The sequence below is a fragment of the Podarcis vaucheri genome (genome assembly GCF_965113315.1).
Source record: "Podarcis vaucheri genome assembly, chromosome: 3".
Classification (NCBI taxonomy): domain Eukaryota; kingdom Metazoa; phylum Chordata; class Lepidosauria; order Squamata; family Lacertidae; genus Podarcis; species Podarcis vaucheri.
The window spans coordinates 83,100,724-83,125,241 of NC_138761.1; the positions used below are offsets into that span (position 1 = coordinate 83,100,724).

At 43.1% G+C, this 24,518-nt stretch overlaps 1 long non-coding RNA gene across 1 annotated transcript in view; it reads left to right on the forward strand.

Moving 5' to 3' along the window:
• LOC309528710 overlaps positions 1 to 23,758 on the forward strand; it is a 139,286-nt gene extending 115,528 nt beyond the window's left edge. Inside the window, exons 3-4 of the long non-coding RNA XR_014217882.1 lie at positions 22,338 to 22,450; positions 23,728 to 23,758. This is a non-coding gene — a long non-coding RNA (uncharacterized lncRNA). The remainder of the gene's footprint in view (positions 1 to 22,337; positions 22,451 to 23,727) is intronic.
• The last annotated feature ends 760 nt before the right edge of the window (positions 23,759 to 24,518 follow it).

Sequence of the window (24,518 nt, forward strand, 5' to 3'; positions counted from 1 at the left end):
ACAGCTCTCCAAATAGGTCCAATCCAATCCTACAAATCTATGATTCTGTGGTTGCATAAGGTACAAGGCATTCCAAGGATGCAAGTCTGGGCTCCTTTAGAAGGAAGAGTGGGACAGAAATTTAATAAATGAATAAAATACTTCTTTATTATTACATTTATTTGTCACCTACTACAAAAGTGCCCCTAAGCGATTTACAAAAATAATAATACATATAGAATTAAAAATACATTTTAAAAAAGATAAAGTAGCTGAACATGCTCATATTCAATAACATAAAAAGGACAAATCCTACCCCATCCTACTAAAGATGACCACCATCCATACAGGCTATAATCATACCCAACTCTTCAAATATATTACTGCGATCAGGGTTGGTAAGATGGAAGGAGTTAATTTCTCCCAGATGTGAACTCCTGGAGTACTTGCACTTTTAGTTAAAACATTTATATCCCCACCTTTCAGTGCGAGGAGTTTACAAATATTTCCACCAATATTAGTATCACATAACTTAATAACAGTGGTGCAGTTGTGGGTTGTTTTTTTAAGAAAAAATACTTCTTGCTAATGATATTTCAGTGATATAAATCTCACCCTTCCTATTATATTGTATAATTGCTTTAGTAGTATTATATTACATAACTTGTTTGTTCTTATTAGTTGTGCTCCAAAGAAGAAGTATATTTTGAAACATGTAGCGCTAAGGATATTTTGTATTCTTGTGCACCCTTGAGATTTCATCTCATCTCTTTCTTTCTTTCTTTCTTTCTTTCTTTCTTTCTTTCTTTCTTTCTTTCTTTCCAGTGTTCTCAACTTCCCACCTCTGGTTTCTCTGCCAATAGTAGCAGGAGCAAAATAATTTATTAAAATAGGGACAAGTGCCTTTAGGCTTCTAATTTTACAGAAACCTTATTTATGGGATGAATTTATGTACTCACATTAACATAAATGTATGAGTCAGAATTCAGCCGAAGTTAATGCACTTTTAAAGTTCCATTGAGTTCTGTGGAAGAAAATTAGGCAGTTGCTTAATTCTGCTGTTGACTTCGATGCAACTTTAAAAAGTTCCCCTTTGGCTAGGTCGTGACCACTCATTTCACGTTAAATATATCATCTATGTATATTATTAAACTGAAGTTTTAAATCCTACATTCATGCATTTTCAATGCTAAAGGTCTGTAAACGTGAAGGTTGTGCACAGGAACTGTCTGAGGCCTGAGCAAAGCTAGGCATCTTCAGAGGGAACCAGGCATTGGATCAATAAGGTTCAGACAACCACAGATTGCTACAGGTCAGGTTAGATGGAACAGGACAATCCGTGGCTGTGAGAGGGTGGGGCATCACGTAAGAAAGAGGCCCAGAAAACCCAATGAAAAAGCCAGTAACTACCTCTGATCCAGGGCTGGCCTGGCCATGTGGCAAACTGTGGCAGCTACCTTAGGTGGCAGAATCTGAGGTATACCACCACATCATCCTGTCCCCCTGTCCCCCACCACTGCCATTGAAGAAGTGAGATGTGCCTGTGGTGCCTTTAGGCTTCTGGCAAGATCTTGTGAGACCCATGCCTTTCCCTGATCCACCCTAACATGCCCCACCTTGCAACTTCTACCATTGTTGGGGTTCCAAAGCTTGTCAGACGAGGACTGTGAAGGTTTCCACCATGGCAGGGTGCAAGGACCTACAAGGACCTCTCAGCCCTTGGAGAGGGAGATCTGTTTTATCCTATCACCTCTGGGACACCTACCCAGTGAGCATATCATCATCATCATCAGTAGTAGTAGTTGTAGTAGTACCCTGCCCGTCTGACTGGGTTGCCCCAGTATTTTGTCTGAGAGTTATGTACCAATCTCTTCCCCATGCTGGCAATCTAGTACTGGAAAAAAGGGAGCTGTGTTTTGGAATGACATACTCAGCTTATGCTTTTTAAAAAAAAAAACCTGTACAAAGTTTGTTTTATTTAGACCAATATGCTTATATTTCTTAGCTAATATAAGGTATACACATTCCACTCATTAAAACCAAAGCATAATTTCGTTAATTGTCATGCAAATTCTAGGTGTAGCATCAGTTATTGGAAGAGTACTCATTAGTTCTGAGATGCACTGGAGCTACATTACTTCTTTAATTGCTGGAATTTTAAATGCAGAGCATCTGGTGTGTGATGAATTGACTTGCACTAACACAACATATCTTTCACTGAATACTTCTTATTTACTCTAAACATTTTCTCTCCTTATCACTTCCAGCATGACTGTAGCAATCTAATTGTTGTTACTTTTCATGAACTCAGGATATGCCCATCATATGGTGGAAAGCATGTATGTTTATGCTAAGACAGGAGGGCAGAACCTCAGGCCTAAGGACCAAATGTGGCCTTTCAGGCCTATCTAGTCGACCTTTGGGAGTCTCCTCAGAGCCCAAATCACTTTCCAGACTGCACCCTTCACTAGGCTTCACTAGCCAATCATACAAAAGCAAGAGGCACATCAGTAGCTGCACCGAATTCTCGCCTCTAACCACACTTGCCCCGGTACGTCGTCCCCAGAAGGTTGCTGCTGAGGGAATGCAGCCTTCATGCTGTGAAAAAGGCTTCCCACTGCTGTACTATTGGTGGGCAGAATGAAGACTGGGATCTACCATTAGACCCTTGGGTTATTTGCAGTAGATTGGCCAGGGTTTCCAACACTCAATTGTTTCATAAGGGCATCAGCAAAGTGACTATTCTCACCTAAGCTAGGGTGCTGAAATGGAAAGCAGAAGTGGGCATTTGTGTGGATGGGCCCCTATTTATTTCTCACCAGGAATACTTTGGTTTTTTTGTGTGTGTCCATGAAATCCACACATGTAATGTTTTTCTAGATTGTAATCATGACTGTAACTATTTACATATAAACTTTCAGTCTTCTGTTGCTTATACAAAAAAATTCTGCTTGCTTCAAAAATGGCATCGTTTTCCTTCCACCTGAGGATTAGCAAGAGAATGTCTCCTCCCCCAACTCCTTCACTGTACAAAGCACTGTGTTTAGTCTACTCTGATTTCTGGTGCTTGACAGACTATGCAGACTTGTGCTCACACATGACATCTTGCCAGTCACACAGGTGCAATGAGCCACTAACAAAGCTGTCTCTTTCACTGCATTCTAATCAGATCACATCCCCCTTTCGCCAACCTTGTCTGGCTGGTAGAAAAGCTAGCCTCGGAATGTCGGGAATTGAAATTCAATTTGCTTCTGAAATATTCAACAGAGCCTCGGAGCCCTGCTGAGACTCAGAATAATGTACATTAATAGATGTATTGAGTTGGGTGGTTTTGTTTTGTTTTTGGGTTTTTTAAAAGGGTAAGATTTCAGTTATAAAATCAGATGTCCTAATACTGTGAAGATACTGCCTCACAACAATGGGTTGGTGTATACAATGGTGGTGGCTTTGCCTTAGTGAAAACTGTTTCATGTAAGCAGCAGCACCCTTCCCCCCCCCCCGATTCTGCCCCCCGCCCCCTTCTGCTGCAGTCTGTTGCACCATCACCCATTCTGTTGCAGAGAGTTCTACAGTTCTCAGGAGTTTGGGGTGGGCAAAGTAGGAGAGATCAGTGAAAAACAGGGGCCCTAACTTACCCAAGTGGAAGTGCGTTCCCCTATGGCAGAGGTTGCTAGCTAGGGGTGATGGGAGTTGTAGTTCAACAACATCTGGGGACCCACAGGTTGAGAAAGACTGCCCTAAGGCAAGCCCCCTGGAGAACTTACCGCCCTCCAGATGTTTCTGGACTGCACATTTTGTCACTCCTTACCTACTGGCCATGTGGCTGATGAGAGTCCAACAACATATGGAAGGCCACAGGTTGCTCAGCCGTGCCCTAAGGCAGGGGTTCCCAAACTTGGTTCTCTAGCTGTTTTTGGACTACAGTTCCCTGATCACTGGTCCTGCTAGCAAGGGATGATGGGAGTTGTTGTCCAAAAACAGCTGAAGAACCAAGTTTGGGAAACCCTGCCTTAAGGCAAAGGCAGCGCTGGACACAACCCCACACTTTAGCTAAGCATTTCATCACAGAGGGGGAAATTGGAGGGCAAAGTTAAAACAGCTTGTATCTGTGTTTTTAAGGTATGAGACAAGCAGAAGTGTGGGTGAGCCCTCCCTGTTGCAGGAAAGGGGAATGGATTGGACTGGTTGGAATCCTGAAGAGCAGCACTGCAACTTTTGGCAGGGAAACTTTCTCTTTTCCCACATGCCAGAGTCCCATTTGAGAGGGCTGAAGCCCTGAACAGGATCAGGGGTTTGGTTACATTACAGATCCTGCTTGTCTAAGAGGAAATCTAACTATGTTTCTCCAGTCAAGCAGAACTATGTATGAGGCACCTCTCCCCAATATTAATTTTTATTCCTGCATGTGGTTCTCTTAAAGGAAGAAAAAAATGCTGCCCATTCCCAATTCAAATACCAGTAGGTGGCAATTTCCCTTTTTAAAAGTGTTTGAGGTGGGGTGGGGAGGGAAAACATCAAAACCAGCTTTGCAAAAGCCAGCTGAACAATGGAGTCCGACAATGTGCAATAGCAGTACAGTTATAGATAAGTTCTCCAGATTGGAATTAATGACTTGGCACACAACTGAATGTAATTCCAGGAGGGGTTTGTGATTGTTCCTTATATTCGGCTGTATAATGATAGCTTTGAAACGGCTGTTCTCTGTCATTTTCTGATCTACAAAAGAAAGCAAAAAACCCACAAAGCAACCCCTGATATCTACTATGATTATTTCATCTTGAGGCTAGCCTTCTCCTTTGTAATTATTGGAGTTTGTGACTAACACAGCATCCTGGAGCATATTTGGAGAAGAGACATAATCCAAGGCCAGCCTAACCATTAAAGCAACTTTAGCTTGGGATTTAGAGCACTAGATTTATGCCACAGCAGATTTTCCTGTGCTTCCTTGAGATGCCTGCTTCTGCAGCTTAAAGGTAGACAGAACAGAGGGTCTAATTATGTATTTGAACAAAACCATAAAAGGTAAGAAAATAAGTGGGGCAGCATGGCTCAGTGATGGAGGACATGCTCTCTATGCAAAAGGTTATGCGTTCCATCCTCCACATCTCAAGCAAGGTTGAAAGAGACCCCAGTCTGAAACCCCCAGCGTAGTTTGGTGGATCAACAGTCTGATTCATCATAAGGAAGCTTCCTTTGTTCCGAAACAGCACATCAGTTGAGATGTCCAGTGAACCTTACTCTAAAATTCACAAACTGAAGTGGAAATTTGGAGAACATGAACTTAAGATTGAAAAAATGAGAAGCTGAAATTGACAGACACCTCCATCCCTATCTTATCAACAGGTAGCTGAGACTAAACCATACTGAGCACAATGGGACACTCTTCCAAATAAACAGCAGAGGATTCTGCTGTAAGCCAGAATCTCCAGGTTCATGTTAGGAAAAGAAAAAGCAGCAGACATAATATTACAATAAAAGTTATATCTTTTAAAACAACAACAACACCATGACGGTTTATTGCACAAAAAGTCAGTTTAAAATATCTCCTATGCCAATTACTTTCCACACACACATGTGCCAGTTAGTAATAATCTAATTTCATGTTGTGTCACTCAGCTGAAGGAAAAACAAACAAACAAACCTGAAGCAAATTCGGAGATTCCCTACACAAAGAACTTTGGTTTTAACTACCAAAATAATGAGCCCCAAAATTGGGATACAAGTCTTCCTACCCATGCTCCTGTGTGAGATCATAGAGCCCAAAAGACACACTTTCTTGGGGTTGTGCTCGAGTTGTGCTCATAAACACACATTTTGGGATGCCATGCAAGATAGCGGCCCCCCAAAAGGGCTTTTTTGGGGGGAGAGAATGACCACCGTGCTCTCACGCAAAAAGCTAGGATGTCCCTTTTTCCCGGAACACTTGTGGGGTATGTGTTATTTTTTATTTAAAATACAAATACAAAGCTATTTTTATCAGTGACATATTACATAATCTTACTTCAGAAGTGACCTTTGCTTATGCAAACATATAATATAGCGCTTTGTGTCTTGTCAATAAGGAAATTTGGTTGCTAGGTCTGAACCTCAGTGTCAACTATGCTGTTATTAGGTCTGAGTGAAAACTATATTTGTAATGTAATCTCATTATTACTTTTTGTTACTTATCAGGTTGCTGGCCAATGATAACACCCTTGTAATAGTGCATAATGTCTTTCTGGTTTCACAAATATGCTTCCTTGCAATGATCAATTTATTTAAAAAATAAAAGAAGAATGGGGGAGAGGAATACCAAAGAAGAATAAGAATTAGATAATGATTCAACCAAAGTGAAGCACTTTTAGATCTCATTGAGCCTAAGAAAAGAGCTAAATACATACTTAATTATATCCAGTTGAAAGCTGTAGGAGTTACACACTTTTAACTTGCACTGAATCATGTCCAAGGTTATGCCTAAAGTTCAAAGACAAAGTTTAACATGGTTATGGGATGCAAACTGTCTTTGGTCCTGGAAAGCAATGGAGAGACTGAGTTGCATCTCCCTGCTGACTCTCATGAGATCTCACAAGACTACAATCATCCTGTGGGATCTCACTCGATGGAGAAATGACCAAGGACTTTACAGGCCTCACCCATAAGTCTTTGGAGCCATTTTCCCCCACGAGCTTCCCACCCACCTTCAGGTTAGCATCTCACTGAGCTATTGGGGTTGCTGGTTGACAGGGTCAACAAGGGATTTTCCCCCTATAAACCTCAACTGGTCCTTGTTTGGTGGGCTTTTCACTTTTCCCTCAGTGAAATCTGGCTTCCTTGTGTTAGGCATTGGGTTCATTTTATTAGAACTGTGGCCAGAAATGGGAAGAAGTAGGAAAGGGATCCCACATAAGGGGCCTAGGAGGGGGCTTAGCCATCACATGCCCTAAGCTCAGGTCAGGGCCCCTGCCTTGCTGGAATCTCCCACCTTGGTCACACAGCAAGACCCTAGATGCTTGGTTTTCACCACAACAGGGTTCAACACTGGGCAACTCCCAGGGAAAGGGATGGGTAGTTCCAACCCAACAGAGGGCTGAGTGGAGTGAGCAACTGATCCTTGCCCTATTGCCACGCCAACCCTGCTTACCTGCTGCTAGTCAATAAAGATTTGGTCCGATTATCACCCAACACCTGGTGTTCTGTGTCAGTTATTTCACCGCTCTCAAGGGATCACAAAATGAGCCTGCCTGGGCAAATTTCCTTTTGTTTCCAGCTCTATAAAACTACAGTAGTTTATAAGATAGTTGAGTGAAACAAAGAGAATAACCTTGATTGCCTTCTCCCCAAAGGCTAGTTGTTATTGCTGATGTCATTTGTATTAAATGTGATTGTTCCTAACCATGGCTCCCTTCTGTTTCTCCCATTCTGCTTTCTCCCCCATATATATATGTGTGTGTATATGGAAATGTTTGTAAGGTGTCCTTTTCCAATCTGCTGTGTATTGCTTAAAATTCAGTAAAGATTTGATCCCGGCATACGCTGAAAATGCTGAATATATTTTGAACTTGAAAGCATTTCACATATATTTAATTCATTGAAAGAAATAGAGTTGTAAGCAGAATATGGGCAAACTTATGTAAGCACGCAGTGTGGGGGTGGGTCTGGATAATTTATGTTCATTGTGCAGTTGTGTTAAGAGTCATCAGTTTAATGTGCATAAAGGTGGGGGAATGGATTGCACTGGCACAGTGTTTACAGCCTAGGAAATGGTAGTAAAAGGGAAATGATCAAACATGTTTTTCTCATTTGAGCAATAAAGAACTGGCGAGAGGGAAATTTATTTTATTTTTTTATAGTTCAAAATGGATAAATATTTGATGATCAACAAATCTAACATAACCTGGACTCTAAATATAGCCCGGAGGAAACTTGAAGCTTGCATATCAGCAAGCTTAATGTATGCATTAAAATCCTTAACTCTAAGGTTTCAGCTGATTGAATGATTACGGACTAGCTGAAGGTCCATCAAGTGTGGCAGGTGGGAGAAGGGAAGGAAGGGGAATCTCCATTCTTTCGTCAATTCCACTTCTCCTCGTACTCTTCCTTTCTCACCCATCCATCCATCCATCCATCCATCCATCCATCACTGAAAACAGTGTGGTTTTCCCAAACCTACCTCTGTTCCACAGTACCCCTACAATCAATACCTACCAAGGTCTTCACATCTCATCAGGGTATGCGTCGTCCTCCAACCAAGAAGATGTTTGGGGCATGGGAGGAGGAAGTGCTCTTTACTGACCATCTTCCCAAGAATTTGAGTCTTGGAGGGTGAGCGGAGATGTTTCAGGAACACATCGCCATCTCCTGCATCCTGGTTCTGGGTCACCCACTGTTGGTGGTGGTCAGGTTTGGCTCCACTAGTGTAGTTCCTCTAGTGCAGCACTTTACATTTCCCACAGGAATGGATGGCAGCTATTCAGGTGTAGGGAAGAAAGTAAAGTTGTGGATCAGCCTGCTTCCTGCCTATGGAAACCATTGAACCAAGGCTGCTTCGATCTGCATAGCCTCATCTTGTGTTCTGCTTCTTTGACATGTTACAGCAGGGTTGGGGAACCTTGGGCCTAGGAACCAAATGCAGTGTTCTAGGCTTCTGTATCTGGTCCTGAGATGAATTGTAATTTTATGGATCATTTCTAGTTTGCTATCATTAAAACTGTGATATACTTGAGGGGAAACACGTATTTGTTTGACACGTTTATAGTTGGTAGATTTAAAAAAACAAACAAGAAAGTATAGTTCATCTGTTTATTTGTTCAAAATGTTTATAATGTTTGGCATTTTGGCATTTTACTGTGTTTTTATATGCATTGGAAGCTGCCCTGAGTGGCTGAGGCAACCCAGTCTGATGGGTGGGGTATAATTATTATTATTGTTTTTGTTGTTGTTAAAAGGGAAGGGAAAAGGAAAGTGGTCCCTAATCCTGAAGGGTCTCTAATCTTTAAGGAAAGAAAGAAGCGTAAGCAGCTACATCAAGAGGAGAGATGTTTTATTGTTAGAACCTTATCAGAAGTAAGAGTGGAAAGCAAATTAATCTCACCCTTGGCGTAATAAAGACTGAGGGAGCTTGTTTGAGTTTCATATCACTGTAATTTGAGATATGCCTGACAAACGTTACACACTATCTCTTCTTAGGGAAAAAAAATACATATCAGCTGTTTTGTGGTGTGTTGATTGCTAAGGCGTCATTTTGGATGGTGATATTTACCGGTGAAATTGAATATAAGGAGCAGAGCAGATCGATGCAAGGGGCAGGGAGAAGGAATCCTGCCAGGCTCCAACATTCCACCTGCAGAAAACCTAACAGTCCATTCTATGAAAGTCTAACCCAAATAAACACAGCCATTGTTGTTTTTGGGGAAATCTGTGTACTCTCTGAAATGTTCTCGTGACCATTTTCCAAAACAATGCGAATTTTATTGGCCAGTTCTAAAGTGACAGTTTTCTGTCTACACCAGTGCAGTAAAATTGCATTATTTCATTAGCTGGTGCCAGAACAATTTCTACAGTAATATGACTCCCGGTGACAGACAAGAACTGAGTGATTATATTTAAGTGGAAAACAGTCAATTCCTCCAACCAAGGCTATATAAATTAGGGGAAACGCCTTGCCTTACTGCAAGAGAAATATTTCATCCTCCAGCTTTATTCCAGACTTACATTCACTAGAAAGGAGACAAAATTGCCTGCTCAAACATCCTATATGCTCTGTGGGCAAGCATGTAGAAATCCAGTGCAGGTGGACTTCCCTGTTTATTTCAGTTTGATGTACCTCCATTATACAGTCTTCTTTGTGTAGAGGGATCATTGATTTGGATGAGGGGATTCGTGTAGGTGGACTTGCTCCAGAGACCCAGCAAAGCCCCTCTACACATATCTCTGAATCTGGGATCTGGACGTTGAATCAGAGCTAAAGGAAAATGTGAGCTAAAGGTTTTTTTGTTTTGTTTTTCCAACTGCCTTGAATGCTTGGTACAATTGACTGACACTCTCCTCATCATCTTCACTCGATAAAGAAAATGAAATCAAAGCTAGAAATTCATTTTAAAAAAATGAATGTTTGCTGGTTCTGCATTTGAAAGCCTGGTGTCTCCATTTTGGAAAATGCAGACAAGAAGAACTGCAAATGGAATCCTTGGAAGAAATTATATTTAATTATCCACCTGAACACGGAAGGTTTCTTGCGCCATTACTTTTTATAAAAATGTCATTTCAGTAGTTCATCTGGTTCAGTCTACAGAGCAAAATAAAATTAGAGGGAATTGACTCGGTGATAGCTGCCTAGCTCCTGAGGGTAAACACACAAGAGGAATTGATGGGGTGGAGGCATTCCAAACAATGAAGGGCCTGGAAGGGGCAGAGAGGGAGGTGAAATATAGGAAATGTTTGCCAAGCAAACAAAGAAAGCACTTACAGTACACGGGTCCTGAAGACACACAGAATCGGGAAGCTCAGCAGGCATCATTATTGTCCTATACTGCACGCTGCTTTCCTGCGAGACGTGTGTGCTTTCTGAGGGCCTGTGGAACATAAGAATAGATAAAGCTGTCTTCTGCCGAGTCAGTACTGTGGCTCTATTTAGCTCAGTGCTATCGGCACAGACTGGCAGCACGTTTTAGGCAGGCCCCATTCCCAGCCCTATGTGGGGATTGAATTTAGGACCTTCTAAGCAGCTGCTCTACCACTAAGTTGTGGCTCTTCCTCAGCAGCCACTACATTATGTGCTTCAGCACCTCACCATATGCCGCTCCCTGCCAACAAGCAATTTGTATCCTTTTCTCCAGTTTTTCCATTCATCAAGGCTCTTCTTATGGCAGAACCACTGTGGAAGACAATATGGTGGAGCAGATGGGCCTTTGCTCTGATCCAGGAGGGCACTTCCTGTGTTCTTACATGGGTCATGCTGCTCCTTCAGTCTGGATCAATAACACTTATGGCTTTAAACTTTTATAAAGGTCAAAAGCTGCACTCTGAATTGGGCTCAGGTATTAACTGGGAGCCAAGTGCTCTGAGCACAGCTGAAATGTGCTCCCATGGGCCACATCCCTTTAATAATCTGGTTGCTGCACTCTAGACCAGGTAAATGGAGTGTGATAAAATGGTTTCTCTCGTGAGGAATGGAGATTGCTGTGGTTACCTGGCAACACCCTACCTCAATGTGAGGCAGGTTGGCGTGTGCATATATTTAAATGCATTGTAAAAGGTAACTAAAAGGTTGCCCCTTCATCACAAGCACTTCCAGGAGTACCTTTGACAGCTTTCTCACACATATCGGAGAAGACCTTTCCGAAATGTTATATGTATTTTGGGAGCAGCCGGAGGGGAGGCAGCAGGCAGCAAAGGGCCCATTTATAGGAGATGGCACGATTAATGAGGTTCATAAAGACCTTCGGCGAAGTGCTGGGATATTACAAGATCAAAGCCAAGCTTCATCAGTGCATGAAGCTGGCCCAGAGCTACGGGGCAGGCAGGAGTGGAGCATCTGATATTGGCAGTCAATCTGACAGGTTCAAATTATAATGGGATTTAGAGGTGGCACAGGATTGTTGTACAGGCCTTCCAACATAGTATAATTTTATGGCAACAGAGATAAGGTCAGAGGTGGATAGGCTCAAAGGAATCCAAAGGAAAAATTAATGACCAAAGACAGCTGGAAAACATGCAGAGGGAGACTCTTGTATATAGAGCGATCATTAACTTTTGCAACATGCAGCCCCAGGCAAGTAATGCCTATCAAAACCTTCTGACCCTAAACACATTTATGTGTGAATAAGTCTCACTGGGGTAGATGAAGCCCAGTTCCTGATAAGTGTGCTTAAGAGTGCAGGATGAGTTTTCAGCAATCTTTTTTGACAGCAAGAAGTAGTCACAAAGTGATTGTTTCTCCATGGTGTGAAGGACTGGTGTGAAGGCAGCACTACATAATCACACATTTCCTTGTGGGTAATATGTGGGGGCCACTTGCTGGTGGTGGGCAGAGCTTGAGCCAAAAATGGCTGGGTCCAGAGTCATCAGTAGGCAAGACCTGAGTAAGGACTCTTACCTTGGTTCATAGGCAGGCATAGGCAACCTCGGCCCTCCAGATGTTTTGGGACTATAACTCCCATCATCCCTGACCACTGGTCCTGTTAGCTAGGGATGATGGGAGTTGTAGTCCCAAAACTTCTGGAGGGCTGAGTTTGCCTATGCCTGTTCATAGGCTTGCGCCTTCTGGTGTGGCCTCCACTTCTCCTCGCAGCCAGCACTATTCTCCAAATCAGGCCCTGTTTTTTAGTGTGATGGATGAGAGATGATTGGTGGACCTTGTTATATCTCTGAAGATGTTGCTTCCCACTGCTCACATTAAATTCTTGGGTGATAATGTAGCAAAAAAAGCAGTCCTTTGGAAGATAAAGCTTAGAGATTAACCAAAAAGTGATGGTTCCAAATAGTGATGTAATTCCAGCTTGCCAGCACCTACACTGAACCTGAAGAATTCCAGGTAGAGAATTATGTAGAAATTATGCTTATGTATAGAATTAGGCATAAATTCTGGTTTAATATGCTGGCTGTTTGCCATAATAAACATTGGTTGATTGAATTCCAGAAAAGTCAGGCTGTCGGATTTGTCTGTCATATTTTGCAGCTCTGCCAAAGGGTTTGTAGGCCTTCAAACTCAGAAGTGGGGGATACTTGGGTGAAATATACACAAGCATGTTGTGGGTGTGGGGAGAAGACCCTATGTCCAGTAACTAGAGCTACACACACAGTTGCCCTGGGATCAAAATTACACATGCACTGCTAGAAAAATATTTGGAACTGTTCACCTTGGTAGTGCTGATCCCCTGTTGAGGATACTGAGGGATGATCACTCCCTTCTGTTAACTACAATGCTGTCATTGCAAAAGATCCCAACTATCTGTTGCATTTGAGGATCTCTGTACCAGGGAACATGTTTCTGGAAGTGGCTAAGAAGTTGCAGAATATATGTAATTTTCTTACAGCAGTCACATGTAGGAAAATGCTATTTTAAACAGCAGAGCATTTATAGGAAAATGTTGTTTCTGTAATGCATATTTGGGTTTTAATCATCCACTGTCATTTCATGACATCCAAAATCTGCTTGTTCGGTCTAATAATAGATTTAGCCCTGGTTATGGTTCCTATGTATTTTGCACTAGTTTTGTTTTCTGAACAGTTCTCAAAAGCAGCCCCGTATAAGGGTGGGTGTGGAGCCTGAGTTCTTCCTGTTCCAAAACTGTGAAAGAGAGTTCCCTTAGACAGCTTTATTTCTGATCACACCACATTAATTTCTTGCCGTTTCCTGCTGATGACTGCACTGCATTGCTGTTGCTATTTTACAAGCATTTTTTCTACCACTGAGTATTAGCGGCAACCTCTTCGAACAATTTATAAACAACATTTTCAGCTCTTTCATTTCTAATAGCTGTCTGGGTTCAGAACATATTGTGCTGGGTTGAGGGGCCAGGGAAGCATCAACCAACCAATGCAGCTAGAAGCAACAAATATATAATATGTTTGACCAGAACACTAACATTGTTAAAAGCACTGAACATGCTGAAATATAGAAAAATATGTTGACAGCTTGACATGACATCCTGTCCTGGCGGCTGCAAATGTTTTTTACTATGAAATTTCAAAAGGAAATCTTGGCTGTTTCAAGCAGTATCTTTGTGGTGATGTGTCCAGAAAGAGCTTCATTTGTGATCTCTTATTGCATTGGTGATCTCTTACCCAGCAAAAACATGGCAGGGCCTTTGGGTTTATAGGGAACAAACATCAAACACACAAGAAGACTGAAATTTTCAGATGCACAGATTTAGACATTTAAGAGTTTGCCTTCGTTAAATAATGAAAAGAACAACTGTGCATAATCCACTTTGTTTATAAACTTGATACATTCCAAAAAATGAACTTTTGCTAATTGACACTGTAACCTCTGGTTGTGTTTGGTACATGTGGGGGGGGGAGAGACTGACTGAAACATTAAGTTCATGACAGGGAAACATGACATGAACATAACATTACTTTTATAAAACCCACAAAGTACAAATATTCAACTATACTCAGAACGCTCTGTCAGATGTGACATGCCAATATTATTTTCTTTAAATAGCAAGTTGATAAGCACATCAAAGAAAAGCTTTAGAGGAAAAATTAAAAAGTGAACTTATTAAAATAGAAGCAAGTAGCAATGTTGAATTAATAAGAATTTTAGGCTACAAAACAATACCCATTTATGCACACAAGCTGCACTGAGTGTTAAAATAACTGGATCTTTTAGCATTGGCAAGGCTTAAGCCCTTGGACAATGTCCACAAAATTTAAATCTCATTTCAAGCCCACCACCTGCTGCCCAATGGAAGCCTGGGGTTGGGAGAGGATCCAATATATTATACCCTAGACATTGAAGAAAAGGTACTGGCTGAAAACTACAGTTTGAGAGGGCTAGATGTTGCCCGTCCACCCAGTCTGGAGAACTCTGCATGTTTGGGGTGACATCCAATATAACGTTGATAGTTGGTAGTGTCAGGAACTCAGCCTACACTTGAGTAAGACCCTGGCAGAGACACATGCCCGACTGGCATGTTCCCTCCCTCCTGGTCGATAGTTTGGGAACTTCAAAAGCTTTCTTCAGCCCGAACATCACAGCAACTGATGCCAAGAGACATCGGCACACCTAGGGATCCGCAGAGTTTGCGCATCATGCATAACAGACCTCAGCAACTCAGCATTTTGGCTAATCTCCTTTATTTACATATAAACACACACGGAGCACTGCAACATGGCTCCCTCTCTCTCTAGTATCAGACAGCAAAGAGAAAGAACAAAAGACAATAGTCCCACTTCACGGAACACAGTAACACAAACATCCTGTCTCCATCACTTCCCACTCTGTGGAGTCAAAACATACCATCATTTGATAGACAACAATCGCATGACTGCGATCACGGAGCAGGAATTCTAACAGGTAGAGCAAACAGTAGTACAACAGCTTAACTGTCACCAAGGATAAGAATAATACTAGCATTTGTAGTAGGGGCTACTCAACCTCTTTCACCCACTGCATTTAGCTGCTGGGGCTCCCACTAGCACAGTGGTAATTAGTGCCCGTTAGGACTGGCAGGGTGGGAGGCAGGAAACCAACAGTAGGTGAAGTCAGAACCAATGTCAAGCAGAGCCAACTAATTCTAATTTTGGCCCATTCTCCTACTGGCTGAGTTCCACAAGGGGCAATAGTGATTCTAAGGAGGGCAGAGCTCACAGCCAGGGTTGGTGGCAGGCTGAAGTTGGTGGAGGTTGCCCTATTTGGCTGAGGTTGGCTGAGGTTGCCCTATTTGGACCATGTGGACCAGATGCTAAGTGAGATCGAAGCAGAGAAAAGGCAGCACCAGACTCAGTGCAGTATCATCTCTTGTATCCTTCAGTAAGAAGAGGCTTCCCTAGGAAACCTCGCTCAGTGCTAATTATATGTTACATAGGATGGGAGCAGAGGAGAGGGAGCAGGTCTGCTGAGCCCAGGTCTGCTGAGCCCTTCCACTACTACCACCTCTGTGCACGCACACAACCCTAATGGTGGATCCATCTAAGTAGAGATGGGAGAAATTCAACTCAGTTCACATTTATAAGGGAACCTGCCTAAATTGCACTTTCCAAAGCAATATGCAAACCAACATGCAGTCATCCTTTGAAATTTCTCCAAATTTTACAGTGCAGTTCTCCAGCCAAGTAATGCATACAAAAATGCATCTACTAGGGCAAAATATCCATCAGAGCCAGCTCACCCATTAGGTAGAGTGAAGCAGCTGCCTCAGCTGGCAGAAATGCAAGAGGTAGCACCCTGCTTGCCCCAGCACTTCCACCACCACTGGAATGCCGCCCTGTCACCGAGTTTCAATGAGCACACAGGGCGTTCCACACGTGGGTATTGCCACTTGTCTTCCCTGCCCCTGGGGTGGAGAAGATGAGCATCAAGGTTCCTCTTGCAAGGTTTTGGCAAGGGGGGCATTATGATGACAGCAGAAGTAGTGGGGTGAGTGGGGCACAGCAGGGGACAGGAGACAACACATTCCTGTTTCACCTCAGGAGAAGGAATGGGACGAGCCACCCCTGGTGTCCATAAAATGCATGTAATGGAGAAAACAACAGGAATAAATGTACAATATATGGGGGGAATGTGTGTTTTTCAAAAACGTATATATTAGGCAAAATTGCATGGAAATATGTATATTAGAAAAATACTGAACTAAAATGCCGCTGAATTTGCATGAAGACTTCTGTTTAAAATTGCAAACAGGTCTCAAAATGTGGAGAACTGAACTGAAGATTAGAAAAAGGGGGACCCAGAAATGGATAGATTTGCCCATTCCTATCAAACGATTCTTCCATATAGAGATGCTTAGTCTGCACCCCTCACCCTAGACTGCTTAGTACAGTGTGTATCACTGGAGCAGTTGGGCTGGTTGGGCTGGTTGCTCCACCTTTTGTGCATTTTGATATCTTCATTATGGAATTCCGGGTGGCGATCATGGAATTCCCAGCCAGTGTCTCATCCAGGCATTGACCAGGCCCAGATCTGCTTAGGTTCTCCAGCAATGTGGCTCCATTAAGTGCCTCAGACCACACCTTGTGACCCATTTTGTTACCTGTCTGTGATACTTTTGTTTTGCTTTGCTAAAAATTAAGACTTTGGGTTCTTGTACATATTGTGGTAGAAAAAAGAAACAGGATATATCTCCCATGGTGTTGTCATTTCATCAAACTTTCACTCCCACAAGTGTTCCTGCCTGCCACTCGCTTTATTGAAATCTGTCCCTGGGAAAAAGATGTACCCATGCCTGAGGTTTCTTTAGTGTGCTTTCGGGGCTGGGGAAAATCTATTTCCCAAAAGTTCTCTCCTAGCTTGTAATGTTGGCACACACATGCTGATGGTGCCATATGCATGTGTCTTTCCACCTGCTTCCTGGGAATTGAAATTGCCTGCACAAGCCACAACAGGCAGCTCCTTGGAAACTCAAGCAGCTACTTCTGCAAACACGCTGGGGAACAAGACAGTTTCAGATGAAGATGGAGGAACCACCACAACATAAAAATGTTTTTCAAGAAATGGTCAAAATAATAGATGGGCCAAAATAAACTAGACATAAGAAAAGGGTGGTTGATGAAGTGGGCTGGCCACATACTTCACGCCAATCAATTTGGGGGCTTAGCATTAAAGATCTTCTGAGCATGAGCATAGGAGGCAGCTGTCTTGATAGTGAGGATCACAGCAATCGATGCGAGCTTCAGGGGCCATGAAGGGATGAAAATCAAATAACTTGAGTCCATGTGCCTACAAAGACCTGGCTTGAGTGATTGGTCTGCTGAGTGCTAACAGTGAATGTGCAGGGTCTCATTTGAGAATACAGTACAGTAGACCCTCTAGTTATGTAACTTTCGGGTTACAAATGCAGCAAACCCAGAAGTATACTTCCAGGTTTTGCCCCGCGTGCATGCGCAGAAGCACTCAATCGCGCTGTGCGAGTGTACAGAAGCGACGCTTCTGCCTACAGACTTTTTGGGTTGCGGACAGACCCCCAGAATGAATTTAATTCATGTCTGGAGGGTCCACTGTAGATCAATTCTTAATATGGCCTAGCGTTACCAGGCGTACAAATTTGTATTCCGAAACCAGGTCATTATGAACTTGGACACCATCACAACTTCCTCCATGTCACCATCGCAGGCATTTGTGAGCCCTGGGAAAGGTGCAAGCAAGCCCAACATCGTGTGAATGAAATTCACCAGGGATGCTGCCTTGCATTTCACATCTATTTTAGTGAAGGGGGAAATGGGATTGGGTGGGAGGTCCGGAGATGATGTTGCTTGGCTTGACGAAGTGTGAGACATCTTAATAATGGCGTCATTAACTAATGAGAAGAAAAGGGAACGAGTGAGTCATTTTCATTTTAGGTAGTTTGTCTTTCTTTCTTACTGTGTGTGGGAAATGACAAAATTACCAAATGAATGCAAGTCCATTATGTATCCAAAGACTTATATTGAGGGATTGTGTACCTTCTTTTCTTCAGCAAGCTGGCAGATGTGTATGTGCATAGCTACTCCAGGCCATTTTTGCTCACTTCTCTTTCGCCTGCCTTACTTTGACCGTGAGACACGTGTTGTCCTAGCTCTTCACTTTTACAGTGCTCTGAAATAGGGGGAAAACAAGTGGGACTTGCGACAGAGGGAGGGATTCAATGTAGCACTGTGGCAATTAGTCCCTCAGCACAAGCGCTGCAACTTGACAGATAAAACAATTACCCCCCTCCTCCCCTTGCACACTGTTCTGGGTGTTCTCCCACCTTCCAAGAGGCCTTTTGTGTGGTGTAAGGGGGTGGAGAGGGGGCAAAGCCCCATTGCACTAGTGGAAGTCCTTGTGTGGACTTTTGCTAGTAGGACTCACCAACTGAACCCTAATCTAATGCTAGCATGTGAGTGTCATTCCTTTCCCCTCATTCTGAATTCCATTTCTCTCTTCCCCTCAAAAAAGAAAGAAAGTCAGAATTGCATACCTACTGATCACATTCAGTTTTCATTGGGATGTTGGGGGGCTTTTCCTTCTAAGAGTTAGCTTTCTAAAGATTTTTGTACTTCCACAAACGCTGGGTATTCTTTCAGGCCTGTTTAGACCTCCCCTCTGGTGGCGGAGTTAGTGCCATTTTGATCACATAAGGATTAACACTCAAATGAGTCAAGTTTCCTGTTAGTATATGTGATATGTTCTAGCATCAAAATCACTGGCCCCAGCCTAGCTAGCAGAGGCCCCAGATGGGAGATGCACACCTTAGTATGTGAGAGTAATGGAGACCAAAGGAGCGCCAAAATGTACAACTCCAACTGCTGTATGCATGGGTCTGTTCAGCATGTATGGGAGGAAGTAAGAAGAGCCCAGCTGGACCATGCCAAAGCCCGTCTAGTCCAGTATACTGTTCTCATGGAGGCCAACCAGATGCCTTTGGGAAACTTGCAAGCAGGCCCTGAGTGCAGTACAACTTTCCCACTCATGGTCCTCAACAGCTGGCATGCTTCCTCCAATATTGCAGGTAACATATAGCCATTACAACTAGTAGCCCCAGAAAGTCTTATAAAATAAGAGCGATTCCTTTGTTTTTATCCTATGCATTTGCCAAAAGGCACTGGCTATTCAAAAGCCTTGAAACTGAAGGGTACTTTGATTTTGAACAAATCTCAAAAGCGTGCTCTCAAAAACCAGTGTCTGCCACAAGCTGGATCTCTTTGTTAAATTCTACTAAATCAGAAAGGTGTATCAGCCAGCCAGGAACAGCAGCCATTGTCCCAAATGAGACAAAAGAGAAGTATGAGGGAGAGAGAGAGAGAGAGAGAGAGAGAGAGAGAGAGAGAGAGAATGAACATGAACGGCTTCATGCTTATATATTGTAATTATCATAATTTAATTTTGAATAACTCCTAGCACTTTCATCTTGCTTTGTAGGATTTGGTTGCTCAAGTGTCACAAGCGCTTCTTGAATGGAAGATTTCTGTATTGTTTTCTGAACCTTTTAAAGGTTTTACTACATTTTATAAATGTCTCTAATTTCTCTGGGGGCTGTGAAATATCTTACTCAGGAGCCACTCATCTAGTAAGCATTTTTTTAAAAAAAGAGAAAGAAAAAAGAAAAGAAAAATTAAAGTGGGGGATGAATAGCAGGAAGCTGTCTGGTTCCCCACATCCTCCTGTAGTGGAGTGAACTGATAGAGCGGATGGGTGGTAGTCAGTGCTAGTTCTACTCAAACCCATTGAAGTCAATATACATGACTAACTTAGATTTCTGAATTTCAACAATGCAATGCCTTCTTTTAGTAACAGAGGTGCACAAAGTCATGCACCTAATGTAAGAAAAGTCTTCTCTGAGAAGATCAAGTGGCCACCCCAGTCCAGCATTCTGCTTTCCACAATGACCAGACAGATGCCTCCAGAAGTATTTAGAGGCAGCCTGCCTCTGAATATGGCAGCCCAGAGGAGCCTTTCTAAAGCAAGGGAACAGGCTGCCCCACCTCATCAAGCCATCCCAACTGAGCTGGACAAGCAAACTTCCTCTGCCAGTGATATTGAGGCCACCCAATTCTTTGAATTGGTGTGTTGTCAACTACCTGGATCTCCTTCCTTAGATCCCTGGCACTGAAAAGACATTGAGTGTTTTGCCAAGCAAGCTTCACCAGGAAAGACCATCTCTGAGTCACCACAACTCTCCTTAGGGCCTTCTCCTTAGTCAGCACCTGCTTAGCCTCAGGTACTGAGGGAGTGGGGAGCTGGAGGGTGGGTCACTGAAAGGTTCAGGCAGGATCATGTGGAAAAGGTTGGTCCTTCTAATAGCTGAGTTCCAAGACATTTGGACCTTCATGGGTAATGACCAGCACTTCGAATTTTGCCTAGAGACACTAGAACCAGTGTAACTGTTTAAGAACTGGTGATATCCATTCAATGTGACTGGTTCTAGCTTAGCCCTACGCTGTGTACCAACTGATGATTCCAAGAAATCTTCAAAGGCAGCTCCAATGTATTGCAGCAGTCCAGCCTCAAAGTTCCAAGCCCATGGATAACAGTGACCAGACTATTACTGCGAGAAGGGATGTAACCAGAGGCAGCAGCCTAAGAAGATAAAAGACATTGTGTGCTGTGGAAATGGCTTGGTTCCATCTTATGTGGGATTCAACAGCAGCCATAAGCTACAAAAGCTGAGCCTTCAAGGCAACCTCATCCATAACAGCATGGCTACCACACACCCTCTGCCGGCCAGGTGAACCACCTTTCACCAGGGCATCTGACTTACCTAGAATCAACTTCCTTTTGCTGGCCCTCTTCCCATCCATTACAGCTTCTACACACCGATTCCTCACTCTCCATCAACTCAGCAGTTACATGTAGAAGAAGAAGAGTTTGGATTTGATATCCCGCTTTATCACTACCCGAAAGAGTCTCAAAGGGCCTAACATTCTCCTTTCCCTTCCTCCCCCACAACAAACACTCTGTGAGGTGAGTGGGGCTGAGAGACTTCAGAGAAGTGTGACTAGCCCAAGGTCACCCAGCAGCTGCATGTGGAGGAGCAGAGACGCAAACCCGGTTCCCCAGATTACGAGTCTACTGCTCTTAACCACTATACCACACTGGCTAGATGTTAAATAACATGGTCCCACTGCATTAATGTTATAGAGCTGAGCTGTAGGCCTCTTAGCATCACCTTCTAGAACAGGCCATCCAGATAGAAGTGGAACCACTGCAATATAGTACGGTGCCTCTAGTCTCCAACAAGGATGGCCTATCCAGAATAATACCATAGTTGATGGTATCAAAAACCACAGGAGAATCAGCACATTGTGGCTATACTTGTCTTTCTCCTGACCATAATCTCATCACAAACAGACATATACACCTTGCTAAAATAGCAGAACTATTTAAGGCATGAGGCCTGAAGTTTGCATTTGTTTTAGGCTTATGTGTGAAATTGGATGCTACATTTTAGGTTCTGTCTAGGATTCTTCCCTTTCCCGTTGACTGTTGGAAAATTCTATTCCACCTTTAGTTATAAGACATGGAACTGTTGCGTGTCACATGTCTGTTTACATTCCAGCACAGTCTGCTGGGAACTTCCATTGTGTGTATAGCTTTTGTTTTTCTCTGTCTCTCTGAGAAGACAGAGAAAGAGAAGACATGTTTCTTTGTCCTGAAACAATAAATCTGTAGTTGTAGTATGCTTCCATAAGCCTCACGCCTATTCTGTGTGTGCAGTTCGCTCTGCTGACATAGTGTGCCCTGGTTTTGAAGCCTGGGTTGCTGATTTACATCAGAGCAGAGGCCAATGGGTCTTCACAGCGGGACGGCTGGAAAGAGATGACCCAGCTGGGGGTAGCCAGCTGGCCTTGTGGCCCTCTGTATGTCGACATTGACTACAGTGTTGTAGATGTTGACCTTCAGTGAGGTCAGATTGACTACCATGTTGAGATTTTGCTAGGTTGTTTTAATATTGGAGGATAAATCAGGGATAACCACTTAGGGTATTTTTCAAGCACAATATGTTTTTGGAAGGTGCTCAAATCCAGCTTACCTTAGCCACAGGTAATTAAATCTTCATGCAGCCATTTCCGCAGCTTCTCTTTAATCACTGCCTTCATTCCATTGCCAAGAATCCTTTCCAACCTCCTTGCTCATATGCCTCTGCTTTCAGTCAAATGCCAGCAGCCTCTCCTGCACTGTCCTCTTCTGTTTTCTCTTGGGAAATCCAGAGTCATTAGCTTTGAGATCACAGAATGTTAATTTTTTTCAATGACAGATTAGTTCCCAGCTGGATATCGAAGACTTGCATGTTAAAGACAGGCAGTCCATGCTGAGTATTTATTTTGTATTCAACAAGAAGAGGAGAGAGGATAATCTGTTTAGGCACAGGTGGGTTTACTTCATCTTCAATGCAATCCTTGAAAAGGTTTAGTGTGTTTAAGTGCTTATGTTGATTTCATTGGGTCTTATTTAAATGTATTTGAAAGGTGAAACCATCCTGGTATGCTGTCCTGCACTGTGAATTAACTGGGGCTTGTAAAACTACAATTTCCCATATCCAGAGGAAATGGGAAGCTGCAGTTGGTAACAAACTATATCTAGACACTTTAAATCTCCTCTGTGTTTGAAGAGGGGAGGAAGACAAAGCTAGCCTGAGGCTTGCTGCAGCACATCCTCATAATGCTAAATGGTTATATATAATTATGTCAGACAGCAGCCAATGTCTGATGAAAATATAAATATGTGTGATGGGATGATGAGCTGCTTGTGCGTAAAATCGTAGTCCCTCAGAGTTTGTTCAAGTCCACAAACCTCTGTCTGTGACGGAGCCCCTCAGACATGGCTGCTCTAGTCACTTGCAGATTCCGACAGTGGCTGCTTTCGGAATCGCTTCCAACATAAAAGCTCCTTAACGGAAACACGTCTTCTGGACTCACGGAGTGACAGTTTCCGGCGAGGAGTGGGTCTCCCTATGGGAGGTCCAGAAACCTCCCCACTGTTCTCGCTGGGCGTGTCCCTGAGCCCTCCCTCTTGCTCGCTTTCCCTCAGAGACCCACCTCTCCCCCTGCTGGTTCCTGCTTCTGCTGCTGGGTCTCTCCCAGCCTCCGTGAGCCCTTCCACCACCTGTTCCTCCGATGGCAGTTCCCTGACAATATGCTTTCCATCAATGCTGTTGTATCATCACATGGTACAGTAGCCAATCATGTGAAGTGGAAATAAAAAGCACAAGTGTCAGTTAGTTCACAACATGAGAAAAACCTTTGTGTGATTTGTATGTTCAATAGCATGCTGTTCTAGTGTTGAGAATTATGTAAGACAGCTTCAGAACTTTTCACAGCTGTCTGAAGTTCTGCTGAGAACAGCTTATGCTCCCATTTACAGATATTCAAACTAGGTCCAGGAAAATGAATTATGTTTGATAGAGTTGTGGTCAGTGGCAGATCTACATTTGGGGGGCCCTGAAACTTGAATTGTGGAGGCCCCTTCGCAACCAGCAATGAGGTCTGGGTAATGACTGTTATCTTATTGTGTGGGTTTGTTCCACAACAGAGCACCACATTTTTGAAAAAATAGCTGCTACCTCTGATTTTGATTAAAATTGTTGCACTGGATTATCTCACATGTCAAAGTCGCTGGTGTGAATAAAAATTTCCTATGCCTTATAGTTTTCGAGTTGAAGAAGAAGAAGAAGAGTAGTAGTTTGGATTTGATATCCCGCTTTATCACTACCCGAAGGAGTCTCAAAGTGGCTAACATTCTCCTTTCCCTTCCTCCCCCACAACAAACACTCTGTGAGGTGAGTGGGACTGAGAGACTTCAGAGAAGTGTGACTAGCCCAAGGTCACCCAGCAGCTGCATGTGGAGGAGCGGAGACGCGAACCCAGTTCACCAGATTACGAGTCTACTGCTCTTAACCACTACACCACACTGGCTCAGTTGATAGAGCATGAGACTCTTAATCTTAGGGTCATGGGTTCAAGTCCCACACGGGGACAAATAGTCAGACTAGATGATCCTTGTGGTCCCTTCCAACTATTCTGTCATTCTATTGTGGGGGGTGAAAATTAGGGAAATGTTTTTACAAAGTCACTTAAGCCCTGAAGCTGAAGCTTCATTAGTTTCATAGTAGATCCGCCCCGGTTGCGGTTCGTGTTCTTCATAGTTTATAGATCACATTTTAAATTCAGCCATGGCTTATATAGCATTCTGCACTCGCTCTTTGAAGGAAAAGTTCTCCAAATAAGCTATGTCATTGCTGGAGCCTTCAGGATTTCTAATCAAATCTTGTAATGTTTTCAATTTATACCTCCCTCAAGCCGCTAGATATGGTTTATGACCTATCAGCCCTTCAGAGAGAGGTAGCTCATTTACTCAGCGCTGACTCTTCCTTCTCCTGACCAAAACTCATAATCATTTATCATTAAACAGAAAATTATTATCAAAGTGTATCTTTTCT